This window comes from Phalangium opilio, unplaced genomic scaffold (assembly GCF_054372755.1).
Source record: "Phalangium opilio isolate 3A_F unplaced genomic scaffold, DU_Popi_V2 ptg000505l_1, whole genome shotgun sequence".
NCBI classification, from domain to species: Eukaryota; Metazoa; Arthropoda; class Arachnida; order Opiliones; family Phalangiidae; genus Phalangium; species Phalangium opilio.
The window spans coordinates 2,155,424-2,181,337 of NW_028324239.1; the positions used below are offsets into that span (position 1 = coordinate 2,155,424).

At 46.3% G+C, this 25,914-nt stretch overlaps 9 non-coding genes across 9 annotated transcripts; all 9 read left to right on the top strand.

Moving 5' to 3' along the window:
* The first annotated feature begins 2,130 nt into the window (after nt 1-2,130).
* Nucleotides 2,131-2,203, top strand: TRNAN-AUU (transfer RNA asparagine (anticodon AUU)). The gene has a single exon. It is a non-coding gene; the product is annotated as a tRNA-Asn (tRNA).
* Nucleotides 2,204-3,453: 1,250 nt separating this feature from the next.
* On the top strand, nt 3,454-3,526 carry TRNAN-AUU (transfer RNA asparagine (anticodon AUU)). The gene has a single exon. It is a non-coding gene; the product is annotated as a tRNA-Asn (tRNA).
* Nucleotides 3,527-6,101: 2,575 nt separating this feature from the next.
* TRNAN-AUU (transfer RNA asparagine (anticodon AUU)) lies at nt 6,102-6,174 on the top strand. Its single transcript has one exon. It is a non-coding gene; the product is annotated as a tRNA-Asn (tRNA).
* A 7,275-nt stretch (nt 6,175-13,449) lies between these two features.
* On the top strand, nt 13,450-13,522 carry TRNAY-GUA (transfer RNA tyrosine (anticodon GUA)). Its single transcript has one exon. It is a non-coding gene; the product is annotated as a tRNA-Tyr (tRNA).
* A 1,983-nt stretch (nt 13,523-15,505) lies between these two features.
* Nucleotides 15,506-15,578, top strand: TRNAY-GUA (transfer RNA tyrosine (anticodon GUA)). The gene has a single exon. It is a non-coding gene; the product is annotated as a tRNA-Tyr (tRNA).
* Nucleotides 15,579-15,652: 74 nt separating this feature from the next.
* On the top strand, nt 15,653-15,725 carry TRNAY-GUA (transfer RNA tyrosine (anticodon GUA)). Its single transcript has one exon. It is a non-coding gene; the product is annotated as a tRNA-Tyr (tRNA).
* A 2,278-nt stretch (nt 15,726-18,003) lies between these two features.
* On the top strand, nt 18,004-18,076 carry TRNAY-GUA (transfer RNA tyrosine (anticodon GUA)). The gene has a single exon. It is a non-coding gene; the product is annotated as a tRNA-Tyr (tRNA).
* Nucleotides 18,077-19,179: 1,103 nt separating this feature from the next.
* Nucleotides 19,180-19,252, top strand: TRNAY-GUA (transfer RNA tyrosine (anticodon GUA)). The gene has a single exon. It is a non-coding gene; the product is annotated as a tRNA-Tyr (tRNA).
* Nucleotides 19,253-20,649: 1,397 nt separating this feature from the next.
* Nucleotides 20,650-20,722, top strand: TRNAY-GUA (transfer RNA tyrosine (anticodon GUA)). The gene has a single exon. It is a non-coding gene; the product is annotated as a tRNA-Tyr (tRNA).
* Nucleotides 20,723-25,914: the final 5,192 nt, after the last annotated feature.

Sequence of the window (25,914 nt, forward strand, 5' to 3'; positions counted from 1 at the left end):
GTGTTATGGGATCTCAAATGTAACGTAAAAAGTCAGAGTTTTTCCACAATACCTGACGAATATTTAATATTTGGGTTCCGTGGCGCAATGGTTAGCGCGTTCAGCTGTTAACCGAAAGGTTTGTGGTTCGAGCCCACCGGGAGAGGTGTTGTGGGGTCTCAAATGTAACGTAAAAAGTCAGAGTTTTTCCACAATACCTGACGAACATTTAATTTTTGGGCTTCCGTGGCGCAATTTTTAGCGCGTTCGGCTGTTAAACGAAAGGTTGGTGGTTCGAGCCCACCCGGGAGCGGTGTTATGGGATCTCAAATGTAACGTAAAAAGTCAGAGTTTTTCCACAATACCTGACGAACATTTAATTTTTGGGCTTCCGTGGCGCAATGGTTAGCGCGTTCAGCTGTTAACCGAAAGGTTGGTGGTTCGAGCCCACCCGGGAGAGGTGTTATGGGATGTCAAATGTAACGTAAAAAGTCAGAGTTTTTCCACAATACCTGACGAACATTTAATTTTTGGGCTTCCGTGGCGCAATGGTTAGCGCGTTCAGCTGTTAACCGAAAGGTTGGTGGTTCGAGCCCACCCGGGAGCGGTGTTATGGGATCTCAAATGTAACGTAAAAAGTCAGAATTTTTCTACAATACCTGACAACCATTCAATTTCTGAGCTTCCGTGGCGCAATGGTTAGCGCGTTCAGCTGTTAACCGAAAGGTTTGTGGTTCGAGCCCACCCGGGAGAGGTGTTGTGGGGTCTCAAATGTAACGTAAAAAGTCAGAGTTTTTCCACAATACCTGACGAACATTTAATTTTTGGGCTTCCGTGGCGCAATTTTTAGCGCGTTCGGCTGTTAAACGAAAGGTTGGTGGTTCGAGCCCACCCGGGAGCGGTGTTGTGAAGTCTCAAATGTATCGTAAAAAGGCAAAGTTTTTCCACAATACCTGACGAACATTTAATTTTTGGGCTTCCGTGGCGCAATGGTTAGTGCGTTCGGCTGTTAACCGAAAGGTCGGTGGTTCGAGCCCACCCGGGAGCGGTGTTGTGAAGTCTCAAATGTAACGTAAAAAGGCAAAGTTTTTCCACAATACCTGACGAACATTTATTTCTTAGGCTTCCGTGGCGCAATGGTTAGCGCGTTCGGCTGTTAAACGAAAGGTTGGTGGTTCGAGCCCACCCGGGAGCGGTGTTATGGGATGTCAAATGTAACGTAAAAAGTCAGAGTTTTTCCACAATACCTGACGAACATTTAATTTTTGGGCTTCCGTGGCGCAATGGTTAGCGCGTTCAGCTGTTAACCGAAAGGTTGGTGGTTCGAGCCCACCCGGGAGCGGTGTTATGGGATCTCAAATGTAACGTAAAAAGTCAGAATTTTTCTACAATACCTGACAACCATTCAATTTCTGAGCTTCCGTGGCTCAATGGTTAGCGGGTTCGGCTGTTAACCACTAGGTTGGTGGTTCGAGCCCACCCGGGAGCGGTGTTGTGAAGTCTCAAATGTAACGTAAAAAGGCAAAGTTTTTCCACAATACCTGACGAACATTTATTTTTTGGGCTTCCGTGGCGCAATGGATAGCGCGTTCGGCTGTTAACCGAAAGGTTGGTGGTTCGAGCCCACACGGGAGCGGTGTTATGGGATCTCAAATGTAACGTAAAAAGTCAGAGTTTTTCCACAATACCTAACGAACATTTATTTTTTGGGCTTCCGTGGCGCAATGGATTGCGCGTTCGGCTGTTAACCGAAAGGTTGGTGGTTCGAGCCCACACGGGAGCGGTGTTATGGGATCTCAAATGTAACGTAAAAAGTCAGAGTTTTTCCACAATACCTAACGAACATTTAATTTTTGGGCTTCCGTGGCGCAATGGTTAGCGCATTCAGCTGTTAACCGAAAGGTTGGTTGTTCGAGCCCACCCGGAAGCGGTGTTATGGGATCTCAAGTGTAACGTAAAAAGTCAGAGTTTTTCCACAATACCTGACAACCGTTCAATTTCTGAGCTTCCGTGGCGCAATGGTTAGCGCATTCAGCTGTTAACCGAAAGGTTGGTTGTTCGAGCCCACCCGGAAGCGGTGTTATGGGATCTCAAGTGTAACGTAAAAAGTCAGAGTTTTTCCACAATACCTGACAACCATTCAATTTCTGAGCTTCCGTGGCTCAATGGTTAACGCGTTCGGCTATTAACCAATAGGTTGGTGGTTCGAGCCCACCCGGGAGCGGTGTTATGGGATCTCAAATGTAACGTAAAAAGTCAGAGTTTTTCCACAATACCTGACGAACATTTAATTTTTGGGCTTCCGTGGCGCAATGGTTAGTGCGTTCGGCTGTTAACCGAAAGGTCGGTGGTTCGAGCCCACCCGGGAGTGGTGTTGTGAAGTCTCAAATGTAACGTAAAAAGGCAAAGTTTTTCCACAATACCTGACGAACATTTATTTCTTAGGCTTCCGTGGCGCAATGGTTAGCGCGTTCGGCTGTTAAACGAAAGGTTGGTGGTTCGAGCCCACCCGGGAGCGGTGTTATGGGATTTCAAATGTAACGTAAAAAGTCAGAGTTTTTCCACAATACCTGACGAACATTTAATTTTTGGGCTTCCGTGGCGCAATGGTTAGCGCCTTCAGCTGTTAACCGAAAGGTTGGTGGTTCGAGCCCACCCGGGAGCGGTGTTATGGGATCTCAAAGGTAACGTAAAAAGTCAGAATTTTTCTACAATACCTGACAACCATTCAATTTCTGAGCTTCCGTGGCTCAATGGTTAGCGGGTTCGGCTGTTAACCACTAGGTTGGTGGTTCGAGCCCACCCGGGAGCGGTGTTGTGAAGTCTCAAATGTAACGTAAAAAGGCAAAGTTTTTCCACAATACCTGACGAACATTTATTTTTTGGGCTTCCGTGGCGCAATGGATAGCGCGTTCGGCTGTTAACCGAAAGGTTGGTGGTTCGAGCCCACACGGGAGCGGTGTTATGGGATCTCAAATGTAACGTAAAAAGTCAGAGTTTTTCCACAATACCTAACGAACATTTATTTTTTGGGCTTCCGTGGCGCAATGGATTGCGCGTTCGGCTGTTAACCGAAAGGTTGGTGGTTCGAGCCCACACGGGAGCGGTGTTATGGGATCTCAAATGTAACGTAAAAAGTCAGAGTTTTTCCACAATACCTAACGAACATTTAATTTTTGGGCTTCCGTGGCGCAATGGTTAGCGCATTCAGCTGTTAACCGAAAGGTTGGTTGTTCGAGCCCACCCGGAAGCGGTGTTATGGGATCTCAAGTGTAACGTAAAAAGTCAGAGTTTTTCCACAATACCTGACAACCGTTCAATTTCTGAGCTTCCGTGGCGCAATGGTTAGCGCATTCAGCTGTTAACCGAAAGGTTGGTTGTTCGAGCCCACCCGGAAGCGGTGTTATGGGATCTCAAGTGTAACGTAAAAAGTCAGAGTTTTTCCACAATACCTGACAACCATTCAATTTCTGAGCTTCCGTGGCTCAATGGTTAACGCGTTCGGCTATTAACCAATAGGTTGGTGGTTCGAGCCCACCCGGGAGCGGTGTTATGGGATCTCAAATGTAACGTAAAAAGTCAGAGTTTTTCCACAATACCTGACGAACATTTAATTTTTGGGCTTCCGTGGCGCAATGGTTAGCGGGTTCGGCTGTTAACCACTAGGTTGGTGGTTCGAGCCCACTCGGGAGCGGTGTTGTGAAGTCTCAAATGTAACGTAAAAAGGCAAAGTTTTTCCACAATACCTGACGAACATTTATTTTTTGGGCTTCCGTGGCGCAATGGATAGCGCGTTCGGCTGTTAACCGAAAGGTTGGTGGTTCGAGCCCACACGGGAGCGGTGTTATGGGATCTCAAATGTAACGTAAAAAGTCAGAGTTTTTCCACAATACCTAACGAACATTTATTTTTTGGGCTTCCGTGGCGCAATGGATTGCGCGTTCGGCTGTTAACCGAAAGGTTGGTGGTTCGAGCCCACACAGGAGCGGTGTTATGGGATCTCAAATGTAACATAAAAAAGTCAGAGTTTTTCCACAATACCTAACGAACATTTAATTTTTGGGCTTCCGTGGCGCAATGGTTAGTGCGTTCGGCTGTTAACCGAAAGGTCGGTGGTTCGAGCCCACCCGGGAGTGGTGTTGTGAAGTCTCAAATGTAACGTAAAAAGGCAAAGTTTTTCCACAATACCTGACGAACATTTATTTCTTAGGCTTCCGTGGCGCAATGGTTAGCGCGTTCGGCTGTTAAACGAAAGGTTGGTGGTTCGAGCCCACCCGGGAGCGGTGTTATGGGATGTCAAATGTAACGTAAAAAGTCAGAGTTTTTCCACAATACCTGACGAACATTTAATTTTTGGGCTTCCGTGGCGCAATGGTTAGCGCCTTCAGCTGTTAACCGAAAGGTTGGTGGTTCGAGCCCACCCGGGAGCGGTGTTATGGGATCTCAAAGGTAACGTAAGAAGTCAGAATTTTTCTACAATACCTGACAACCATTCAATTTCTGAGCTTCCGTGGCTCAATGGTTAGCGGGTTCGGCTGTTAACCACTAGGTTGGTGGTTCGAGCCCACTCGGGAGCGGTGTTGTGAAGTCTCAAATGTAACGTAAAAAGGCAAAGTTTTTCCACAATACCTGACGAACATTTATTTTTTGGGCTTCCGTGGCGCAATGGATAGCGCGTTCGGCTGTTAACCGAAAGGTTGGTGGTTCGAGCCCACACGGGAGCGGTGTTATGGGATCTCAAATGTAACGTAAAAAGTCAGAGTTTTTCCACAATACCTAACGAACATTTATTTTTTGGGCTTCCGTGGCGCAATGGATTGCGCGTTCGGCTGTTAACCGAAAGGTTGGTGGTTCGAGCCCACACAGGAGCGGTGTTATGGGATCTCAAATGTAACATAAAAAAGTCAGAGTTTTTCCACAATACCTAACGAACATTTAATTTTTGGGCTTCCGTGGCGCAATGGTTAGTGCGTTCGGCTGTTAACCGAAAGGTCGGTGGTTCGAGCCCACCCGGGAGTGGTGTTGTGAAGTCTCAAATGTAACGTAAAAAGGCAAAGTTTTTCCACAATACCTGACGAACATTTATTTCTTAGGCTTCCGTGGCGCAATGGTTAGCGCGTTCGGCTGTTAAACGAAAGGTTGGTGGTTCGAGCCCACCCGGGAGCGGTGTTATGGGATGTCAAATGTAACGTAAAAAGTCAGAGTTTTTCCACAATACCTGACGAACATTTAATTTTTGGGCTTCCGTGGCGCAATGGTTAGCGCCTTCAGCTGTTAACCGAAAGGTTGGTGGTTCGAGCCCACCCGGGAGCGGTGTTATGGGATCTCAAAGGTAACGTAAAAAGTCAGAATTTTTCTACAATACCTGACAACCATTCAATTTCTGAGCTTCCGTGGCTCAATGGTTAGCGGGTTCGGCTGTTAACCACTAGGTTGGTGGTTCGAGCCCACTCGGGAGCGGTGTTGTGAAGTCTCAAATGTAACGTAAAAAGGCAAAGTTTTTCCACAATACCTGACGAACATTTATTTTTTGGGCTTCCGTGGCGCAATGGATAGCGCGTTCGGCTGTTAACCGAAAGGTTGGTGGTTCGAGCCCACACGGGAGCGGTGTTATGGGATCTCAAATGTAACGTAAAAAGTCAGAGTTTTTCCACAATACCTAACGAACATTTATTTATTGGGCTTCCGTGGCGCAATGGATTGCGCGTTCGGCTGTTAACCGAAAGGTTGGTGGTTCGAGCCCACACGGGAGCGGTGTTATGGGATCTCAAATGTAACGTAAAAAGTCAGAGTTTTTCCACAATACCTAACGAACATTTAATTTTTGGGCTTCCGTGGCGCAATGGTTAGCGCATTCAGCTGTTAACCGAAAGGTTGGTTGCTCGAGCCCACCCGGAAGCGGTGTTATGGGATCTCAAGTGTAACGTAAAAAGTCAGAGTTTTTCCACAATACCTAACAACCGTTCAATTTCTGAGCTTCCGTGGCGCAATGGTTAGCGCATTCAGCTGTTAACCGAAAGGTTGGTTGTTCGAGCCCACCCGGAAGCGGTGTTATGGGATCTCAAGTGTAACGTAAAAAGTCAGAGTTTTTCCACAATACCTGACAACCATTCAATTTCTGAGCTTCCGTGGCTCAATGGTTAACGCGTTCGGCTATTAACCAATAGGTTGGTGGTTCGAGCCCACCCGGGAGCGGTGTTATGGGATCTCAAATGTAACGTAAAAAGTCAGAGTTTTTCCACAATACCTGACGAACATTTAATTTTTGGGCTTCCGTAGCGCAATGGTTAGCGCGTTCAGCTGTTAACCGAAAGGTTGGTGGCTCGAGCCCACCCGGGAAAGGTGTTGTGGGGTCTCAGATGTAGCGTGAAAAGTCATAACTTTTCCACAATACCTGACAACCATTCAATTTCTGAGCTTCCGTGGCTCAATGTTTAGCGCGTTCGGCTGTTAACCAATAGGTTGGTGGTTCGAGCCCACCCGGGAGCGGTGTTGTGAAGTCTCAAATGTAACGTAAAAAGGCAAAGTTTTTCCACTATACCTGACGAACATTTATTTTTTGGGCTTCCGTGCCGCAATGGTTAGCGCGTTCGGCTGTTAAACGAAAGGTTGGTGGTTCGAGCCCACCCGGGAGCGGTGTTATGGGATCTCAAATGTAACGTAAAAAGTCAGAGTTTTTCCACAATACCTGACGAACATTTGGTTTTTGGGCTTCCGTGGCGCAATGGTTAGCGTGTTCAGCTGTTAACCGAAAGGTTGGTGGTTCGAGCCCACCCGGAAGAGGTGTTGTGGGGTCTCAAATGTAACGTAAAAAGTCAGAGTTTTTCCACAATACCTGACGAACATTTAATTTTTGGGCTTCCGTGGCGCATTTTTTAGCGCGTTCAGCTGTTAACCGAAAGTCTGGTGGTTCGAGCCCACCCGGGAGAGGTGTTGTGGGGTCTCTGATGTAGCGTGAAAAGTCATAATTTTTCCACAATACCTGACAACCATTTAATTTCTGAGCTTCCGTGGCTCAATGCTTAGAACGTTCGGCTGTTATCTAATAGGTTGGTGGTTCGAGCCCACCCGGGAGCGGTGTTATGGGTTCTCAAATGTAACGTAAAAAGCCAAAGTTTTTCCAAAATACCTGACGACCATTTATTGTTTGGGCTTCCGTGGCGCAATGGTTAGCGCGTTCGGCTGTTAACCGAAAGGTTGGTGGCTAGAGCCCACCCGGGAGAGGTGTTGTGGGGTCTCAGATGTAGCGTGAAAAGTCATAACTTTTCCACAATACCTGACAACCATTCAATTTCTGAGCTTCCGTGGCTCAATGGTTAGCGCGTTCGGCTGTTAACCAATAGGTTGGTGGTTCGAGCCCACCCGGGAGCGGTGTTGTGAAGTCTCAAATGTAACGTAAAAAGGCAAAGTTTTTCCACAATACCTGACGAACATTTAATTTTTAGGCTTCCGTGGCGCAATGGTTAGCGCGTTCAGCTGTTAACCGAAAGGTTGGTGGTTCGAGCCCACCCGGGAGCGGTGTTATGGGATCTCAAATGTAACGTAAAAAGTCAGAGTTTTTCCACAATACCTGACAACCATTCAATTTCTGAGCTTCCGTGGCTCAATTGTTAGCGCGTTCGGCTGTTAACCAATAGGTTGGTGGTTCGAGCCCACCCGGGAGCGGTGTTGTGAAGTCTCAAATGTAACGTAAAAAGGCAAAGTTTTTCCACTATACCTGACGAACATTTATTTTTTGGGCTTCCGTGGCGCAATGGTTAGCGCGTTCGGCTGTTAAACGAAAGGTTGGTGGTACGAGCCCACCCGGGAGCGGTGTTATGGGATCTCAAATGTAACGTAAAAAGTCAGAGTTTTTCCACAATACCTGACGAACATTTGGTTTTTGGGCTTCCGTGGCGCAATGGTTAGCGTGTTCAGCTGTTAACCGAAAGGTTGGTGGTTCGAGCCCACCCGGAAGAGGTGTTGTGGGGTCTCAAATGTAACGTAAAAAGTCAGAGTTTTTCCACAATACCTGACGAACATTTAATTTTTGGGCTTCCGTGGCGCATTTTTTAGCGCGTTCAGCTGTTAACCGAAAGTCTGGTGGTTCGAGCCCACCCGGGAGAGGTGTTGTGGGGTCTCTGATGTAGCGTGAAAAGTCATAATTTTTCCACAATACCTGACAACCATTTAATTTCTGAGCTTCCGTGGCTCAATGCTTAGAGCGTTCGGCTGTTATCTAATAGGTTGGTGGTTCGAGCCCACCCGGGAGCGGTGTTATGGGTTCTCAAATGTAACGTAAAAAGCCAAAGTTTTTCCAAAATACCTGACGACCATTTATTGTTTGGGCTTCCGTGGCGCAATGGTTAGCGCGTTCGGCTGTTAACCGAAAGGTTGGTGGTTCGAGCCCACCCGGGAGCGGTGTTATGGGATCTCAAATGTAACGTAAAAAGTCAGAGTTTTTCCACAATAGCTAACGAACATTTAAATTTTGGGCTTCCGTCGCGCAATGGTTAGCGCGTTCAGCTGTTAACCGAAAGGTTGGTGGTTCGAGCCCACCCGGAAGCGGTGTTATGGGATCTCAATGTAACGTAAAAAGTCAGAGTTTTTCCACAATACCTGACAACCATTCAATTTCAGAGCTTCCGTGGCTCAATGGTTAACGCGTTCGGCTGTTAACCAATAGGTTGGTGGTTCGAGCCCACCCGGGAGCGGTGTTATGGGATCTCAAATGTAACGTAAAAAGTCAGAGTTTTTCCACAATACCTGACGAACATTTAAATTTTAGACTTCCGTGGCGCAATGGTTAGCGCGTTCAGCTGTTAACCGAAAGGTTGGTGGTTCGAGCCCACCCGGGAGCGGTGTTATGGGATCTCAAATGTAACGTAAAAAGTCAGAGTTTTTCTACAATACCTGACAACCATTCAATTTCTGAGCTTCCGTGGCTCAATGGTTAGCGCGTTCGGCTGCTAACCACTAGGTTGGTGGTTCGAGCCCACCCGGGAGCAGTGTTGTGAAGTCTCAAATGTAACGTAAAAAGGCAAAGTTTTTCCACAATACCTGACGAACATTTATTTTTTGGGCTTCCGTGGCGCAATGGATAGCGCGTTCGGCTGTTAACCGAAAGGTTGGTGGTTCGAGCCCACACGGGAGCGGTGTTATGGGATCTCAAATGTAACGTAAAAAGTCAGAGTTTTTCCACAATACCTGACGAACATTTAATATTTGGGCTTCCGTGGCGCATTTTTTAGCGCGTTCAGCTGTTAACCGAAAGGTTGGTGGTTCGATCCCACCCGGGAGAGGTGTTGTGGGGTCTCAGATGTAGCGTGAAAAGTCATAACTTTTCCACAATACCTGACAACCATTTAATTTCTGAGCTTCCGTGGCTCAATGGTTAGCGCGCTCGGCTGTTAACCAATAGAGTGGTGGTTCGAGCCCACCCGGTAGCGGTGTTATGGGATCTCAAATGTAACGTAAAAAGTCATAGTTTTTCCACAATACCTGACGAACATTTATTTTTTGGGCTTCCGTGGCGCAATGGTTAGCGCGTTCGGCTGTTAAACGAAAGGTTGGTGGTTCGAGCCCACCCGGGAGCGGTGTTATGGGATCTCAAATGTAACGTAAAAAGTCAGAGTTTTTCCACAATACCTGACGAACATTTGGTTTTTGGGCTTCCGTGGCGCAATGGTTAGCGTGTTCAGCTGTTAACCGAAAGGTTGGTGGTTCGAGCCCACCCGGAAGAGGTGTTGTGGGGTCTCAAATGTAACGTAAAAAGTCAAAGTTTTTCCAAAATACCTGACGACCATTTATTGTTTGGGCTTCCGTGGCGCAATGGTTAGCGCGTTCGGCTGTTAACCGAAAGGTTGGTGGCTAGAGCCCACCCGGGAGAGGTGTTGTGGGGTCTCAGATGTAGCGTGAAAAGTCATAACTTTTCCACAATACCTGACAACCATTCAATTTCTGAGCTTCCGTGGCTCAATGGTTAGCGCGTTCGGCTGTTAACCAATAGGTTGGTGGTTCGAGCCCACCCGGGAGCGGTGTTGTGAAGTCTCAAATGTAACGTAAAAAGGCAAAGTTTTTCCACAATACCTGACGAACATTTAATTTTTAGGCTTCCGTGGCGCAATGGTTAGCGCGTTCAGCTGTTAACCGAAAGGTTGGTGGTTCGAGCCCACCCGGGAGCGGTGTTATGGGATCTCAAATGTAACGTAAAAAGTCAGAGTTTTTCCACAATACCTGACAACCATTCAATTTCTGAGCTTCCGTGGCTCAATTGTTAGCGCGTTCGGCTGTTAACCAATAGGTTGGTGGTTCGAGCCCACCCGGGAGCGGTGTTGTGAAGTCTCAAATGTAACGTAAAAAGGCAAAGTTTTTCCACTATACCTGACGAACATTTATTTTTTGGGCTTCCGTGGCGCAATGGTTAGCGCGTTCGGCTGTTAAACGAAAGGTTGGTGGTACGAGCCCACCCGGGAGCGGTGTTATGGGATCTCAAATGTAACGTAAAAAGTCAGAGTTTTTCCACAATACCTGACGAACATTTGGTTTTTGGGCTTCCGTGGCGCAATGGTTAGCGTGTTCAGCTGTTAACCGAAAGGTTGGTGGTTCGAGCCCACCCGGGAGCGGTGTTGTGAAGTCTCAAATGTAACGTAAAAAGGCAAAGTTTTTCCACAATACCTGACGAACATTTATTTTTTGGGCTTCCGTGGCGCAATGGATAGCGCGTTCGGCTGTTAACCGAAAGGTTGGTGGTTCGAGCCCACACGGGAGCGGTGTTATGGGATCTCAAATGTAACGTAAAAAGTCAGAGTTTTTCCACAATACCTGACGAACATTTAATATTTGGGCTTCCGTGGCGCATTTTTTAGCGCGTTCAGCTGTTAACCGAAAGGTTGGTGGTTCGATCCCACCCGGGAGAGGTGTTGTGGGGTCTCAGATGTAGCGTGAAAAGTCATAACTTTTCCACAATACCTGACAACCATTTAATTTCTGAGCTTCCGTGGCTCAATGGTTAGCGCGCTCGGCTGTTAACCAATAGAGTGGTGTTTCGAGCCCACCCGGTAGCGGTGTTATGGGATCTCAAATGTAACGTAAAAAGTCATAGTTTTTCCACAATACCTGACGAACATTTAATTTTTGGGCTTCCGTGGCGCAATGGTTAGTGCGTTCGGCTGTTAACCGAAAGGTCGGTGGTTCGAGCCCACCCGGGAGCGGTGTTGTGAAGTCTCAAATGTATCGTAAAAAGGCAAAGTTTTTCCACAATACCTGACGAACATTTAATTTTTGGGCTTCCGTGGCGCAATGGTTAGTGCGTTCGGCTGTTAACCGAAAGGTCGGTGGTTCGAGCCCACCCGGGACCGGTGTTGTGAAGTCTCAAATGTAACGTAAAAAGGCAAAGTTTTTCCACAATACCTGACGAACATTTATTTCTTAGGCTTCCGTGGCGCAATGGTTAGCGCGTTCGGCTGTTAAACGAAAGGTTGGTGGTTCGAGCCCACCCGGGAGCGGTGTTATGGGATGTCAAATGTAACGTAAAAAGTCAGAGTTTTTCCACAATACCTGACGAACATTTAATTTTTGGGCTTCCGTGGCGCAATGGTTAGCGCGTTCAGCTGTTAACCGAAAGGTTGGTGGTTCGAGCCCACCCGGGAGCGGTGTTATGGGATCTCAAATGTAACGTAAAAAGGCAAAATTTTTCCACAATACCTGACGAACATTTATTTTTTGGGCTTCCGTGGCGCAATGGATAGCGCGTTCGGCTGTTAACTGAAAGGTTGGTGGTTCGAGCCCACACGGGAGCGGTGTTATGGGATCTCAAATGTAACGTAAAAAGTCAGAGTTTTTCCACAATACCTAACGAACATTTATTTTTTGGGCTTCCGTAGCGCAATGGATTGCGCGTTCGGCTGTAACCGAAAGGTTGGTGGTTCGAGCCCACACGGGAGCGGTGTTATGGGATCTCAAATGTAACGTAAAAAGTCAGAGTTTTTCCACAATACCTAACGAACATTTATTTTTTGGGCTTCCGTGGCGCAGTGGATTGCGCGTTCGGCTGTTAACCGAAAGGTTGGTGGTTCGAGCCCACACGGGAGCGGTGTTTTGGGATCTCAAATGTAACGTAAAAAGTCAGAGTTTTTCCACAATACCTGACAACCATTCAATTTCTGAGCTTCCGTGGCTCAATGGTTAGCGCGTTCGGCTGTTATCCAATAGGTTGGTGGTTCGAGCCCACCCTGGAGCGGTGTTATGGGATCTCAAATGTAACGTAAAAAGTCAGAGTTTTTCCACAATACCTGTCGAACATTTAATATTTGGGCATCCGTGGCGCAATGGTTAGCGCGTTCAGCTGTTAACCGAAAGGTTTGTGGTTCGAGCCCACCCGGGAGAGGTGTTGTGTGGTCTCAAATGTAACGTAAAAAGTCAGAGTTTTTCCACAATACCTGACGAACATTTAATTTTTGGGCTTCCGTGGCGCAATGGTTAGCGCGTTCGGCTGTTAAACGAAAGGTTGGTGGTTCGAGCCCACCCGGGAGCGGTGTTATGGGATCTCAAATGTAACGTAAAAAGTCAGAGTTTTTCCACAATACCTGACGAACATTTAATTTTTGGGCTTCCGTGGCGCAATGGTTAGCGCGTTCAGCTGTTAACCGAAAGGTTGGTGGTTCGAGCCCACCCGGGAGAGGTGTTGTGGGGTCTCAAATGTAACGTAAAAAGTCAGAGTTTTTCCACAATACCTGACGAACATTTAATTTTTGGGCTTCCGTGGCGCATTTTTTAGCGCGTTCAGCTGTTAACCGAAAGGTTGGTGGTTCGAGCCCACCTGGGAGAGGTGTTGTGGGGTCTCAGATGTAGCGTGAAAAGTCATAACTTTTAAACAATACCTGACAACCATTTAATTTCTGAGCTTCCGTGGCTCAATGGTTAGCGCGCTCGGCTGTTAACCAATAGAGTGGTGGTTCGAGCCCACCCGGTAGCGGTGTTATGGGATCTCAAATGTAACGTAAAAAGTCAGAGTTTTTCCACAATACCTGACGAACATTTAATTTTTGGGCTTCCGTGGCGCAATGGTTAGTGCGTTCGGCTGTTAACCGAAAGGTCGGTGGTTCGAGCCCACCCGGGAGCGGTGTTGTGAAGTCTCAAATGTATCGTAAAAAGGCAAAGTTTTTCCACAATACCTGACGAACATTTAATTTTTGGGCTTCCGTGGCGCAATGGTTAGTGCGTTCGGCTGTTAACCGAAAGGTCGGTGGTTCGAGCCCACCCGGGAGCGGTGTTGTGAAGTCTCAAATGTAACGTAAAAAGGCAAAGTTTTTCCACAATACCTGACGAACATTTATTTCTTAGGCTTCCGTGGCGCAATGGTTAGCGCGTTCGGCTGTTAAACGAAAGGTTGGTGGTTCGAGCCCACACGGGAGCGGTGTTATGGGATGTCAAATGTAACGTAAAAAGTCAGATTTTTTCCACAATACCTGACGAACATTTAATTTTTGGGCTTCCGTGGCGCAATGGTTAGCGCGTTGAGCTGTAAACCGAAAGGTTGGTGGTTCGAGCCCACCCGGGAGCGGTGTTATGGGATCTCAAATGTAACGTAAAAAGTCAGAGTTTTTCTACAATACCTGACAACCATTCAAATTCTGAGCTTCCGTGGCTCAATTGTTAGCGCGTTCGGCTGTTAACCACTAGGTTGGTGGTACGAGCCCACCCGGGAGCGGTGTTGTGAAGTCTCAAATGTAACGTAAAAAGGCAAAGTTTTTCCACAATACCTGACGAACATTTATTTTTTGGGCTTCCGTGGCGCAATGGATAGTGCGTTCGGCTGTTAACCGAAAGGTTGGTGGTTCGAGCCCACACGGGAGCGGTGTTATGGGATCTCAAATGTAACGTAAAAAGTCAGAGTTTTTCCACAATACCTGACGAATATTTAATATTTGGGTTCCGTGGCGCAATGGTTAGCGCGTTCAGCTGTTAACCGAAAGGTTTGTGGTTCGAGCCCACCCGGGAGAGGTGTTGTGGGGTCTCAAATGTAACGTAAAAAGTCAGAGTTTTTCCACAATACCTGACGAACATTTAATTTTTGGGCTTCCGTGGCGCAATTTTTAGCGCGTTCGGCTGTTAAACGAAAGGTTGGTGGTTCGAGCCCACCCGGGAGCGGTGTTATGGGATCTCAAATGTAACGTAAAAAGTCAGAGTTTTTCCACAATACCTGACGAACATTTAATTTTTGGGCTTCCGTGGCGCAATGGTTAGCGCGTTCAGCTGTTAACCGAAAGGTTGGTGGTTCGAGCCCACCCGGGAGAGGTGTTGTGGGGTCTCAAATGTAACGTAAAAAGTCAGAGTTTTTCCACAATACCTGACGAATATTTAATATTTGGGTTCCGTGGCGCAATGGTTAGCGCGTTCAGCTGTTAACCGAAAGGTTTGTGGTTCGAGCCCACCCGGGAGAGGTGTTGTGGGGTCTCAAATGTAACGTAAAAAGTCAGAGTTTTTCCACAATACCTGACGAACATTTAATTTTTGGGCTTCCGTGGCGCAATTTTTAGCGCGTTCGGCTGTTAAACGAAAGGTTGGTGGTTCGAGCCCACCCGGGAGCGGTGTTATGGGATCTCAAATGTAACGTAAAAAGTCAGAGTTTTTCCACAATACCTGACGAACATTTAATTTTTGGGCTTCCGTGGCGCAATGGTTAGCGCGTTCAGCTGTTAACCGAAAGGTTGGTGGTTCGAGCCCACCCGGGAGAGGTGTTGTGGGGTCTCAAATGTAACGTAAAAAGTCAGAGTTTTTCCACAATACCTGACGAACATTTAATTTTTGGGCTTCCGTGGCGCAATGGTTAGCGCGTTCAGCTGTTAACCGAAAGGTTGGTGGTTCGAGCCCACCCGGGAGAGGTGTTGTGGGGTCTCAAATGTAACGTAAAAAGTCAGAGTTTTTCCACAATACCTGACAACCATTTAATTTCTGAGCTTCCGTGGCTCAATGGTTAGCGCGCTCGGCTGTTAACCAATAGAGTGGTGGTTCGAGCCCACCCGGGAGCAGTGTTATGGGATCTCAAATGTAACGTAAAAATCCAGAGTTTTTCCACAATACCTGACGAACATTTAATTTTTGGGCTTCCGTGGCGCAATGGTTAGTGCGTTCGGCTGTTAACCGAAAGGTCGGTGGTTCGAGCCCACCCGGGAGCGGTGTTGTGAAGTCTCAAATGTATCGTAAAAAGGCAAAGTTTTTCCACAATACCTGACGAACATTTAATTTTTGGGCTTCCGTGGCGCAATGGTTAGTGCGTTCGGCTGTTAACCGAAATGTCGGTGGTTCGAGCCCACCCGGGAGCGGTGTTGTGAAGTCTCAAATGTAACGTAAAAAGGCAAAGTTTTTCCACAATACCTGACGAACATTTATTTCTTAGGCTTCCGTGGCGCAATGGTTAGCGCGTTCGGCTGTTAAACGAAAGGTTGGTGGTTCGAGCCCACCCGGGAGCGGTGTTATGGGATGTCAAATGTAACGTAAAAAGTCAGAGTTTTTCCACAATACCTGACGAACATTTAATTTTTGGGCTTCCGTGGCGCAATGGTTAGCGCGTTGAGCTGTAAACCGAAAGGTTGGTGGTTCGAGCCCACCCGGGAGCGGTGTTATGGGATCTCAAATGTAACGTAAAAAGTCAGAGTTTTTCCACAATACCTGACGAACATTTAATTTTTGGGCTTCCGTGGCGCAATGGTTAGCGCGTTGAGCTGTAAACCGAAAGGTTGGTGGTTCGAGCCCACCCGGGAGCGGTGTTATGGGATCTCAAATGTAACGTAAAAAGTCAGAGTTTTTCTACAATACCTGACAACCATTCAAATTCTGAGCTTCCGTGGCTCAATTGTTAGCGCGTTCGGCTGTTAACCACTAGGTTGGTGGTTCGAGCCCACCCGGGAGCGGTGTTGTGAAGTCTCAAATGTAACGTAAAAAGGCAAAGTTTTTCCACAATACCTGACGAACATTTATTTTTTGGGCTTCCGTGGCGCAATGGATAGCGCGTTCGGCTGTTAACCGAAAGGTTGGTGGTTCGAGCCCACACGGGAGCGGTGTTATGGGATCTCAAATGTAACGTAAAAAGTCAGAGTTTTTCCACAATACCTGACGAATATTTAATATTTGGGTTCCGTGGCGCAATGGTTAGCGCGTTCAGCTGTTAACCGAAAGGTTTGTGGTTCGAGCCCACCCGGGAGAGGTGTTGTGGGGTCTCAAATGTAACGTAAAAAGTCAGAGTTTTTCCACAATACCTGACGAACATTTAATTTTTGGGCTTCCGTGGCGCAATTTTTAGCGCGTTCGGCTGTTAAACGAAAGGTTGGTGGTTCGAGCCCACCCGGGAGCGGTGTTATGGGATCTCAAATGTAACGTAAAAAGTCAGAGTTTTTCCACAATACCTGACGAACATTTAATTTTTGGGCTTCCGTGGCGCATTTTTTAGCGCGTTCAGCTGTTAAACGAAAGGTTGGTGGTTCGAGCCCACCCGGGAGAGGTGTTGTGGGGTCTCAGATGTAGCGTGAAAAGTCATAACTTTTCCACAATACCTGACAACCATTTAATTTCTGAGCTTCCGTGGCTCAATGGTTAGCGCGCTCGGCTGTTAACCAATAGAGTGGTGGTTCGAGCCCACCCGGGAGCAGTGTTATGGGATCTCAAATGTAACGTAAAAATCCAGAGTTTTTCCACAATACCTGACGAACATTTAATTTTTGGGCTTCCGTGGCGCAATGGTTAGTGCGTTCGGCTGTTAACCGAAAGGTCGGTGGTTCGAGCCCACCCGGGAGCGGTGTTGTGAAGTCTCAATTGTATCGTAAAAAGGCAAAGTTTTTCCACAATACCTGACGAACATTTAATTTTTGGGCTTCCGTGGCGCAATGGTTAGTGCGTTCGGCTGTTAACCGAAATGTCGGTGGTTCGAGCCCACCCGGGAGCGGTGTTGTGAAGTCTCAAATGTAACGTAAAAAGGCAAAGTTTTTCCACAATACCTGACGAACATTTATTTCTTAGGCTTCCGTGGCGCAATGGTTAGCGCGTTCGGCTGTTAAACGAAAGGTTGGTGGTTCGAGCCCACCCGGGAGCGGTGTTATGGGATGTCAAATGTAACGTAAAAAGTCAGAGTTTTTCCACAATACCTGACGAACATTTAATTTTTGGGCTTCCGTGGCGCATTTTTTAGCGCGTTCAGCTGTTAAACGAAAGGTTGGTGGTTCGAGCCCACCCGGGAGAGGTGTTGTGGGGTCTCAGATGTAGCGTGAAAAGTCATAACTTTTCCACAATACCTGACAACCATTTAATTTCTGAGCTTCCGTGGCTCAATGGTTAGCGCGCTCGGCTGTTAACCAATAGAGTGGTGGTTCGAGCCCACCCGGGAGCAGTGTTATGGGATCTCAAATGTAACGTAAAAATCCAGAGTTTTTCCACAATACCTGACGAACATTTAATTTTTGGGCTTCCGTGGCTCAATGGTTAGCGCGCTCGGCTGTTAACCAATAGAGTGGTGGTTCGAGCCCACCCGGGAGCAGTGTTATGGGATCTCAAATGTAACGTAAAAATCCAGAGTTTTTCCACAATACCTGACGAACATTTAATTTTTGGGCTTCCGTGGCGCAATGGTTAGTGCGTTCGGCTGTTAACCGAAAGGTCGGTGGTTCGAGCCCACCCGGGAGCGGTGTTGTGAAGTCTCAATTGTATCGTAAAAAGGCAAAGTTTTTCCACAATACCTGACGAACATTTAATTTTTGGGCTTCCGTGGCGCAATGGTTAGTGCGTTCGGCTGTTAACCGAAATGTCGGTGGTTCGAGCCCACCCGGGAGCGGTGTTGTGAAGTCTCAAATGTAACGTAAAAAGGCAAAGTTTTTCCACAATACCTGACGAACATTTATTTCTTAGGCTTCCGTGGCGCAATGGTTAGCGCGTTCGGCTGTTAAACGAAAGGTTGGTGGTTCGAGCCCACCCGGGAGCGGTGTTATGGGATGTCAAATGTAACGTAAAAAGTCAGAGTTTTTCCACAATACCTGACGAACATTTAATTTTTGGGCTTCCGTGGCGCAATGGTTAGCGCGTTGAGCTGTAAACCGAAAGGTTGGTGGTTCGAGCCCACCCGGGAGCGGTGTTATGGGATCTCAAATGTAACGTAAAAAGTCAGAGTTTTTCTACAATACCTGACAACCATTCAAATTCTGAGCTTCCGTGGCTCAATTGTTAGCGCGTTCGGCTGTTAACCACTAGGTTGGTGGTTCGAGCCCACCCGGGAGCGGTGTTGTGAAGTCTCAAATGTAACGTAAAAAGGCAAAGTTTTTCCACAATACCTGACGAACATTTATTTTTTGGGCTTCCGTGGCGCAATGGATAGTGCGTTCGGCTGTTAAACGAAAGGTTGGTGGTTCGAGCCCACCCGGGAGCGGTGTTATGGGATCTCAAATGTAACGTAAAAAGTCAGAGTTTTTCCACAATACCTGACGAACATTTAATTTTTGGGCTTCCGTGGCGCATTTTTTAGCGCGTTCAGCTGTTAAACGAAAGGTTGGTGGTTCGAGCCCACCCGGGAGAGGTGTTGTTGGGTCTCAGATGTAGCGTGAAAAGTCATAACTTTTCCACAATACCTGACAACCATTTAATTTCTGAGCTTCCGTGGCTCAATGGTTAGCGCGCTCGGCTGTTAACCAATAGAGTGGTGGTTCGAGCCCACCCGGGAGCAGTGTTATGGGATCTCAAATGTAACGTAAAAATCCAGAGTTTTTCCACAATACCTGACGAACATTTAATTTTTGGGCTTCCGTGGCGCAATGGTTAGTGCGTTCGGCTGTTAACCGAAAGGTCGGTGGTTCGAGCCCACCCGGGAGCGGTGTTGTGAAGTCTCAAATGTATCGTAAAAAGGCAAAGTTTTTCCACAATACCTGACGAACATTTAATTTTTGGGCTTCCGTGGCGCAATGGTTAGTGCGTTCGGCTGTTAACCGAAATGTCGGTGGTTCGAGCCCACCCGGGAGCGGTGTTGTGAAGTCTCAAATGTAACGTAAAAAGGCAAAGTTTTTCCACAATACCTGACGAACATTTATTTCTTAGGCTTCCGTGGCGCAATGGTTAGCGCGTTCGGCTGTTAAACGAAAGGTTGGTGGTTCGAGCCCACCCGGGAGCGGTGTTATGGGATGTCAAATGTAACGTAAAAAGTCAGAGTTTTTCCACAATACCTGACGAACATTTAATTTTTGGGCTTCCGTGGCGCAATGGTTAGCGCGTTGAGCTGTAAACCGAAAGGTTGGTGGTTCGAGCCCACCCGGGAGCGGTGTTATGGGATCTCAAATGTAACGTAAAAAGTCAGAGTTTTTCTACAATACCTGACAACCATTCAAATTCTGAGCTTCCGTGGCTCAATTGTTAGCGCGTTCGGCTGTTAACCACTAGGTTGGTGGTTCGAGCCCACCCGGGAGCGGTGTTGTGAAGTCTCAAATGTAACGTAAAAAGGCAAAGTTTTTCCACAATACCTGACGAACATTTATTTTTTGGGCTTCCGTGGCGCAATGGATAGTGCGTTCGGCTGTTAAACGAAAGGTTGGTGGTTCGAGCCCACCCGGGAGCGGTGTTATGGGATCTCAAATGTAACGTAAAAAGTCAGAGTTTTTCCACAATACCTGACGAACATTTAATTTTTGGGCTTCCGTGGCGCAATGGTTAGCGCGTTCAGCTGTTAACCGAAAGGTTTGTGGTTCGAGCCCACCCGGGAGAGGTGTTGTGGGGTCTCAAATGTAACGTAAAAAGTCAGAGTTTTTCCACAATACCTGACGAACATTTAATTTTTGGGCTTCCGTGGCGCAATTTTTAGCGCGTTCGGCTGTTAAACGAAAGGTTGGTGGTTCGAGCCCACCCGGGAGCGGTGTTATGGGATCTCAAATGTAACGTAAAAAGTCAGAGTTTTTCCACAATACCTGACGAACATTTAATTTTTGGGCTTCCGTGGCGCATTTTTTAGCGCGTTCAGCTGTTAAACGAAAGGTTGGTGGTTCGAGCCCACCCGGGAGAGGTGTTGTGGGGTCTCAGATGTAGCGTGAAAAGTCATAACTTTTCCACAATACCTGACAACCATTTAATTTCTGAGCTTCCGTGGGTCAATGGTTAGCGCGCTCGGCTGTTAACCAATAGAGTGGTGGTTCGAGCCCACCCGGGAGCAGTGTTATGGGATCTCAAATGTAACGTAAAAATCCAGAGTTTTTCCACAATACCTGACGAACATTTAATTTTTGGGCTTCCGTGGCGCAATGGTTAGTGCGTTCGGCTGTTAACCGAAAGGTCGGTGGTTCGAGCCCACCCGGGAGCGGTGTTGTGAAGTCTCAAATGTATCGTAAAAAGGCAAAGTTTTTCCACAATACCTGACGAACATTTAATTTTTGGGCTTCCGTGGCGCAATGGTTAGTGCGTTCGGCTGTTAACCGAAATGTCGGTGGTTCGAGCCCACCCGGGAGCGGTGTTGTGAAGTCTCAAATGTAACGTAAAAAGGCAAAGTTTTTCCACAATACCTGACGAACATTTATTTCTTAGGCTTCCGTGGCGCAATGGTTAGCGCGTTCGGCTGTTAAACGAAAGGTTGGTGGTTCGAGCCCACCCGGGAGCGGTGTTATGGGATGTCAAATGTAACGTAAAAAGTCAGAGTTTTTCCACAATACCTGACGAACATTTAATTTTTGGGCTTCCGTGGCGCAATGGTTAGCGCGTTGAGCTGTAAACCGAAAGGTTGGTGGTTCGAGCCCACCCGGGAGCGGTGTTATGGGATCTCAAATGTAACGTAAAAAGTCAGAGTTTTTCTACAATACCTGACAACCATTCAAATTCTGAGCTTCCGTGGCTCAATTGTTAGCGCGTTCGGCTGTTAACCACTAGGTTGGTGGTTCGAGCCCACCCGGGAGCGGTGTTGTGAAGTCTTAAATGTAACGTAAAAAGGCAAAGTTTTTCCACAATACCTGACGAACATTTATTTTTTGGGCTTCCGTGGCGCAATGGATAGTGCGTTCGGCTGTTAAACGAAAGGTTGGTGGTTCGAGCCCACCCGGGAGCGGTGTTATGGGATCTCAAATGTAACGTAAAAAGTCAGAGTTTTTCCACAATACCTGACGAACATTTAATTTTTGGGCTTCCGTGGCGCAATTTTTAGCGCGTTCGGCTGTTAAACGAAAGGTTGGTGGTTCGAGCCCACCCGGGAGCGGTGTTATGGGATCTCAAATGTAACGTAAAAAGTCAGAGTTTTTCCACAATACCTGACGAACATTTAATTTTTGGGCTTCCGTGGCGCATTTTTTAGCGCGTTCAGCTGTTAAACGAAAGGTTGGTGGTTCGAGCCCACCCGGGAGAGGTGTTGTGGGGTCTCAGATGTAGCGTGAAAAGTCATAACTTTTCCACAATACCTGACAACCATTTAATTTCTGAGCTTCCGTGGCTCAATGGTTAGCGCGCTCGGCTGTTAACCAATAGAGTGGTGGTTCGAGCCCACCCGGGAGCAGTGTTATGGGATCTCAAATGTAACGTAAAAATCCAGAGTTTTTCCACAATACCTGACGAACATTTAATTTTTACCTCTCCGAGTGACGTATGTCACGGAGAGGTATTACACCGGCCGTGTCTGTGTGTCTGTCTGTCTGTGTGTCTGTCTGTCTGTCTGTCTGTGTGTCTGTCAGACCCCACGTGACCGCGTTCGCAGTTTGCGTATTGGAGCAAACAAATACCCGATTTCCGGAACGCGTTCGCGGTTCACGGAAATTTGGCCATTCATCTACCAACACAAGTCTTTACTAACTGGCTTCTAAGGACCACAATCTGCTAGTCTTTGTCCATCCCACATGGACACTAGTCTGTACTTGCTAGCTTCTAAGCACCACCATCTTCTGTTCTTCGTCAATTTCACCTTGACACCAGCTTCTATGCACCACCATCTTCTGTTCTTCGTCAATTCCACATTGACACCAGGTTCTATGCACCACCATCTTCTGTTCTTCGTCAATTCCACATTGACACCAGCTTCAATGCACCACCATCTTCAGGTCTTTTGTCCATTCCACATGGACGCCAGTCAGTACATTCTGGCTTCTTTTCCTCCGTCATCGTTTGGTTCCAAGATATACGCGGCGATCGGCTAGGGTTACGAGAAACGTCTAGCCTCCCAATGGCAGGGCTTCCACCATCGGTTCACGCAAATGCGTTTTTATCCATTATTTGGTTTTAAGATATACGCGGCGATCGGCTAGGGTTACGAGAAACGTCTAGCCTCCCAATGGCAGGGCTTCCACCAAAGGTTCACGCGAATGCGTTTTTATCTATTATTATAATGGAAACGAAACGTATATATACCCCAAAATTTGAAAAAAGCGGGCAAGAGGGGTACCCTTCACTTTAAACGTCAATATTAGCAAAGTTTCGAAAGATAATAGGAACAACTTTATTTTAAACGATTTAACTATTTTAAAAGTTATTTACTGGCGATTAAAATAATTAAAAATAATTATATTTATTTAAATATTAAAGATAAACCCAAGTACCGAAGTCGTTATATCATTGCCTCCTATATCTATCAAGGCCCGTGCATTGCGTTACATTTCCTACATTGCCTCCTGTATCCATAATAATTTATTTTCTTTGTTATATGAAATGAAAATATGGATAATATTTTCGGCAATTCGATTTGAATGGCTCTTTCTGATGTATCATTCTCTCAGCACTGTTCATAATGGACAGGAACGTAGAGATTCGAGACACTAGGAATTACGATAGTGTTTCAAATCCTCTGTAATGAGGGCCTAAAAGCTTGGAGTGAGTCGAAAGATAAATACACATCCAATTTTTAAGTTGTACCATGCGTACCACAATGTTGGCAGGCGTTTATTGAAGGATGCTTGGGTACTAGTACAGACTGTTACGTCTACCAAGTTTCCTAGCATCCAACAATAAATAGGATTCATAAAAGCCAGTGTTACGCGCATGTCATGGGTCAAGTCGTTAAATATATCGACGCAGTTAAATATCTGATGGCATTATTTTATCCACTTTCTCATTGCGTTTCGAGAGGAAGTTCAACTTTGGCACGGACGACAGATGGCGCTCTTAACCTTCTACCCCCAAAAATCGCTGTTGTCTGCTCGTTTTCCCCTTCCGCGTTTTTTCGTTATAAACTTAACTGTTAAGATAAAATTTCATATTTCCTAAGACAGATAAGCTTCTACTCCTTTCATCTTACTCCCAGTTAGATTTAACCTTGTTAAAACATAATCAGATGAATTTGAGTTACAATGTCGTAAAATCCTGTGCATACAGTTACCTAGGAGTGATAGAGACATTTTTATCGATGTCTAGAGATGATAAACTTAAGCGAAATTGTTTTACGTTTGAATAAAAATACCGCTTCCAGTAGTGGGTTTATAGTACTCCTTGTTAGTGTAAGATTAGTGTAGTTGTAGAGCGTAATCATGATAAACGCTTAAAAATATATATTTTCAATAAAAACACCGCTTCCACTAGTGGATTTCTACTCCTTGTGTTTGTGTAAGATTAGTGTAGGTGTAAAGAGTAATCATTATAAACGCTTAAAAATATATTTTCAAAAATGAAGAATATAGAACATTGCTTTAGAAAAATCCAAACGGCTAGGTATTGGTAAAAAAGACATGTGTAAGCTATTTGTAGATGAGATATTGTTTTACATGTTTTAAATGAGGCTAAAACGTCCACTATTGTGTCTAAAAAAGTGTTGGCAATGTATAATTTTTAAATATGACGGAATTGCGGTTGATATGATAGCGCCCTATTTGCGAAAAAAACCTTTTTTTAAACAGTTGAATCACTCTTTGATAGAATTTCAAGAGAAGAAGTTAAGCGTTAAATTTGCTCGATTAATTTTGTTCGGAAAATAATATATTTAAGCGCTACGTATTACTGAAGGAGATTGATTTTGCCAATCTTTGTGAGTATTTAACTGTTTAATAATTATTTTGGTTAAGTGTGAGCCTAGCTTAAGTGTGATTGGGTTGTGGCTTCCATGTTTTGGGGACATTTGTTTTTTGTGTGGCGAGGTATGATTCAGCTTTGATATGGACAAATGTTACAAATCATACTGGTAGACTAAGAATGCGGTTGAGGTATAGCGAGAGAGTAGAGTTTCCACAGCAATTGAGAGATATTGAAAAGGCTTGAACAATAGACTATTTTAAAATTCAATTCCTGCACTTGCAAAGAATTAAAAAAAGCGATAGATGCATATATTTAGGTTGTTTAAACGGTAGTGATAGTCATCTCCACTCGGAGAGGTAATATTTTGGCTTTCCCAACTTGTTGGGCTTCCGTGGCGCAATGGTTAGTGCGTTCGGCTGTTAACCGAAAGGTCGGTGGTTCGAGCCCACCCGGGAGCGGTGTTGTGAAGTCTCAAATGTATCGTAAAAAGGCAAAGTTTTTCCACAATACCTGACGAACATTTAATTTTTGGGCTTCCGTGGCGCAATGGTTAGTGCGTTCGGCTGTTAACCGAAATGTCGGTGGTTCTAGCCCACCCGGGAGCGGTGTTGTGAAGTCTCAAATGTAACGTAAAAAGGCAAAGTTTTTCCACAATACCTGACGAACATTTATTTCTTAGGCTTCCGTGGCGCAATGGTTAGCGCGTTCGGCTGTTAAACGAAAGGTTGGTGGTTCGAGCCCACCCGGGAGCGGTGTTATGGGATCTCAAATGTAACGTAAAAAGTCAGAGTTTTTCTACAATACCTGACAACCATTCAAATTCTGAGCTTCCGTGGCTCAATTGTTAGCGCGTTCGGCTGTTAACCACTAGGTTGGTGGTTCGAGCCCACCCGGGAGCGGTGTTGTGAAGTCTCAAATGTAACGTAAAAAGGCAAAGTTTTTCCACAATACCTGACGAACATTTATTTTTTGGGCTTCCGTGGCGCAATGGATAGTGCGTTCGGCTGTTAAACGAAAGGTTGGTGGTTCGATCCCACCCGGGAGCGGTGTTATGGGATCTCAAATGTAACGTAAAAAGTCAGAGTTTTTCCACAATACCTGACGAACATTTAATTTTTGGGCTTTCGTGGCGCAATGGTTAGCGCGTTCAGCTGTTAACCGAAAGGTTGGTGGTTCGAGCCCACCCGGGAGAGGTGTTGTGGGGTCTCAAATGTAACGTAAAAAGTCAGAGTTTTTCCACAATACCTGACGAACATTTAATTTTTTGGGCTTCCGTGGCGCATTTTTTAGCGCGTTCAGCTGTTAAACGAAAGGTTGGTGGTTCGAGCCCACCCGGGAGAGGTGTTGTGGGGTCTCAGATGTAGCGTGAAAAGTCATAACTTTTCCACAATACCTGACAACCATTTAATTTCTGAGCTTCCGTGGCTCAATGGTTAGCGCGCTCGGCTGTTAACCATTAGAGTGGTGGTTCGAGCCCACCCGGGAGCAGTGTTATGGGATCTCAAATGTAACGTAAAAAGTCAGAGTTTTTCCACAATACCTGACGAACATTTAATTTTTGGGCTTCCGTGGCGCAATGGTTAGTGCGTTCGGCTGTTAACCGAAAGGTCGGTGGTTCGAGCCCACCCGGGAGCGGTGTTGTGAAGTCTCAAATGTATCGTAAAAAGGCAAAGTTTTTCCACAATACCTGACGAACATTTAATTTTTGGGCTTCCGTGGCGCAATGGTTAGTGCGTTCGGCTGTTAACCGAAATGTCGGTGGTTCGAGCCCACCCGGGAGCGGTGTTGTGAAGTCTCAAATGTAACGTAAAAAGGCAAAGTTTTTCCACAATACCTGACGAACATTTATTTCTTAGGCTTCCGTGGCGCAATGGTTAGCGCGTTCGGCTGTTAAACGAAAGGTTGGTGGTTCGAGCCCACCCGGGAGCGGTGTTATGGGATGTCAAATGTAACGTAAAAAGTCAGAATTTTTCTACAATACCTGACAATCATTCAATTTCTGAGCTTCCGTGGCTCAAT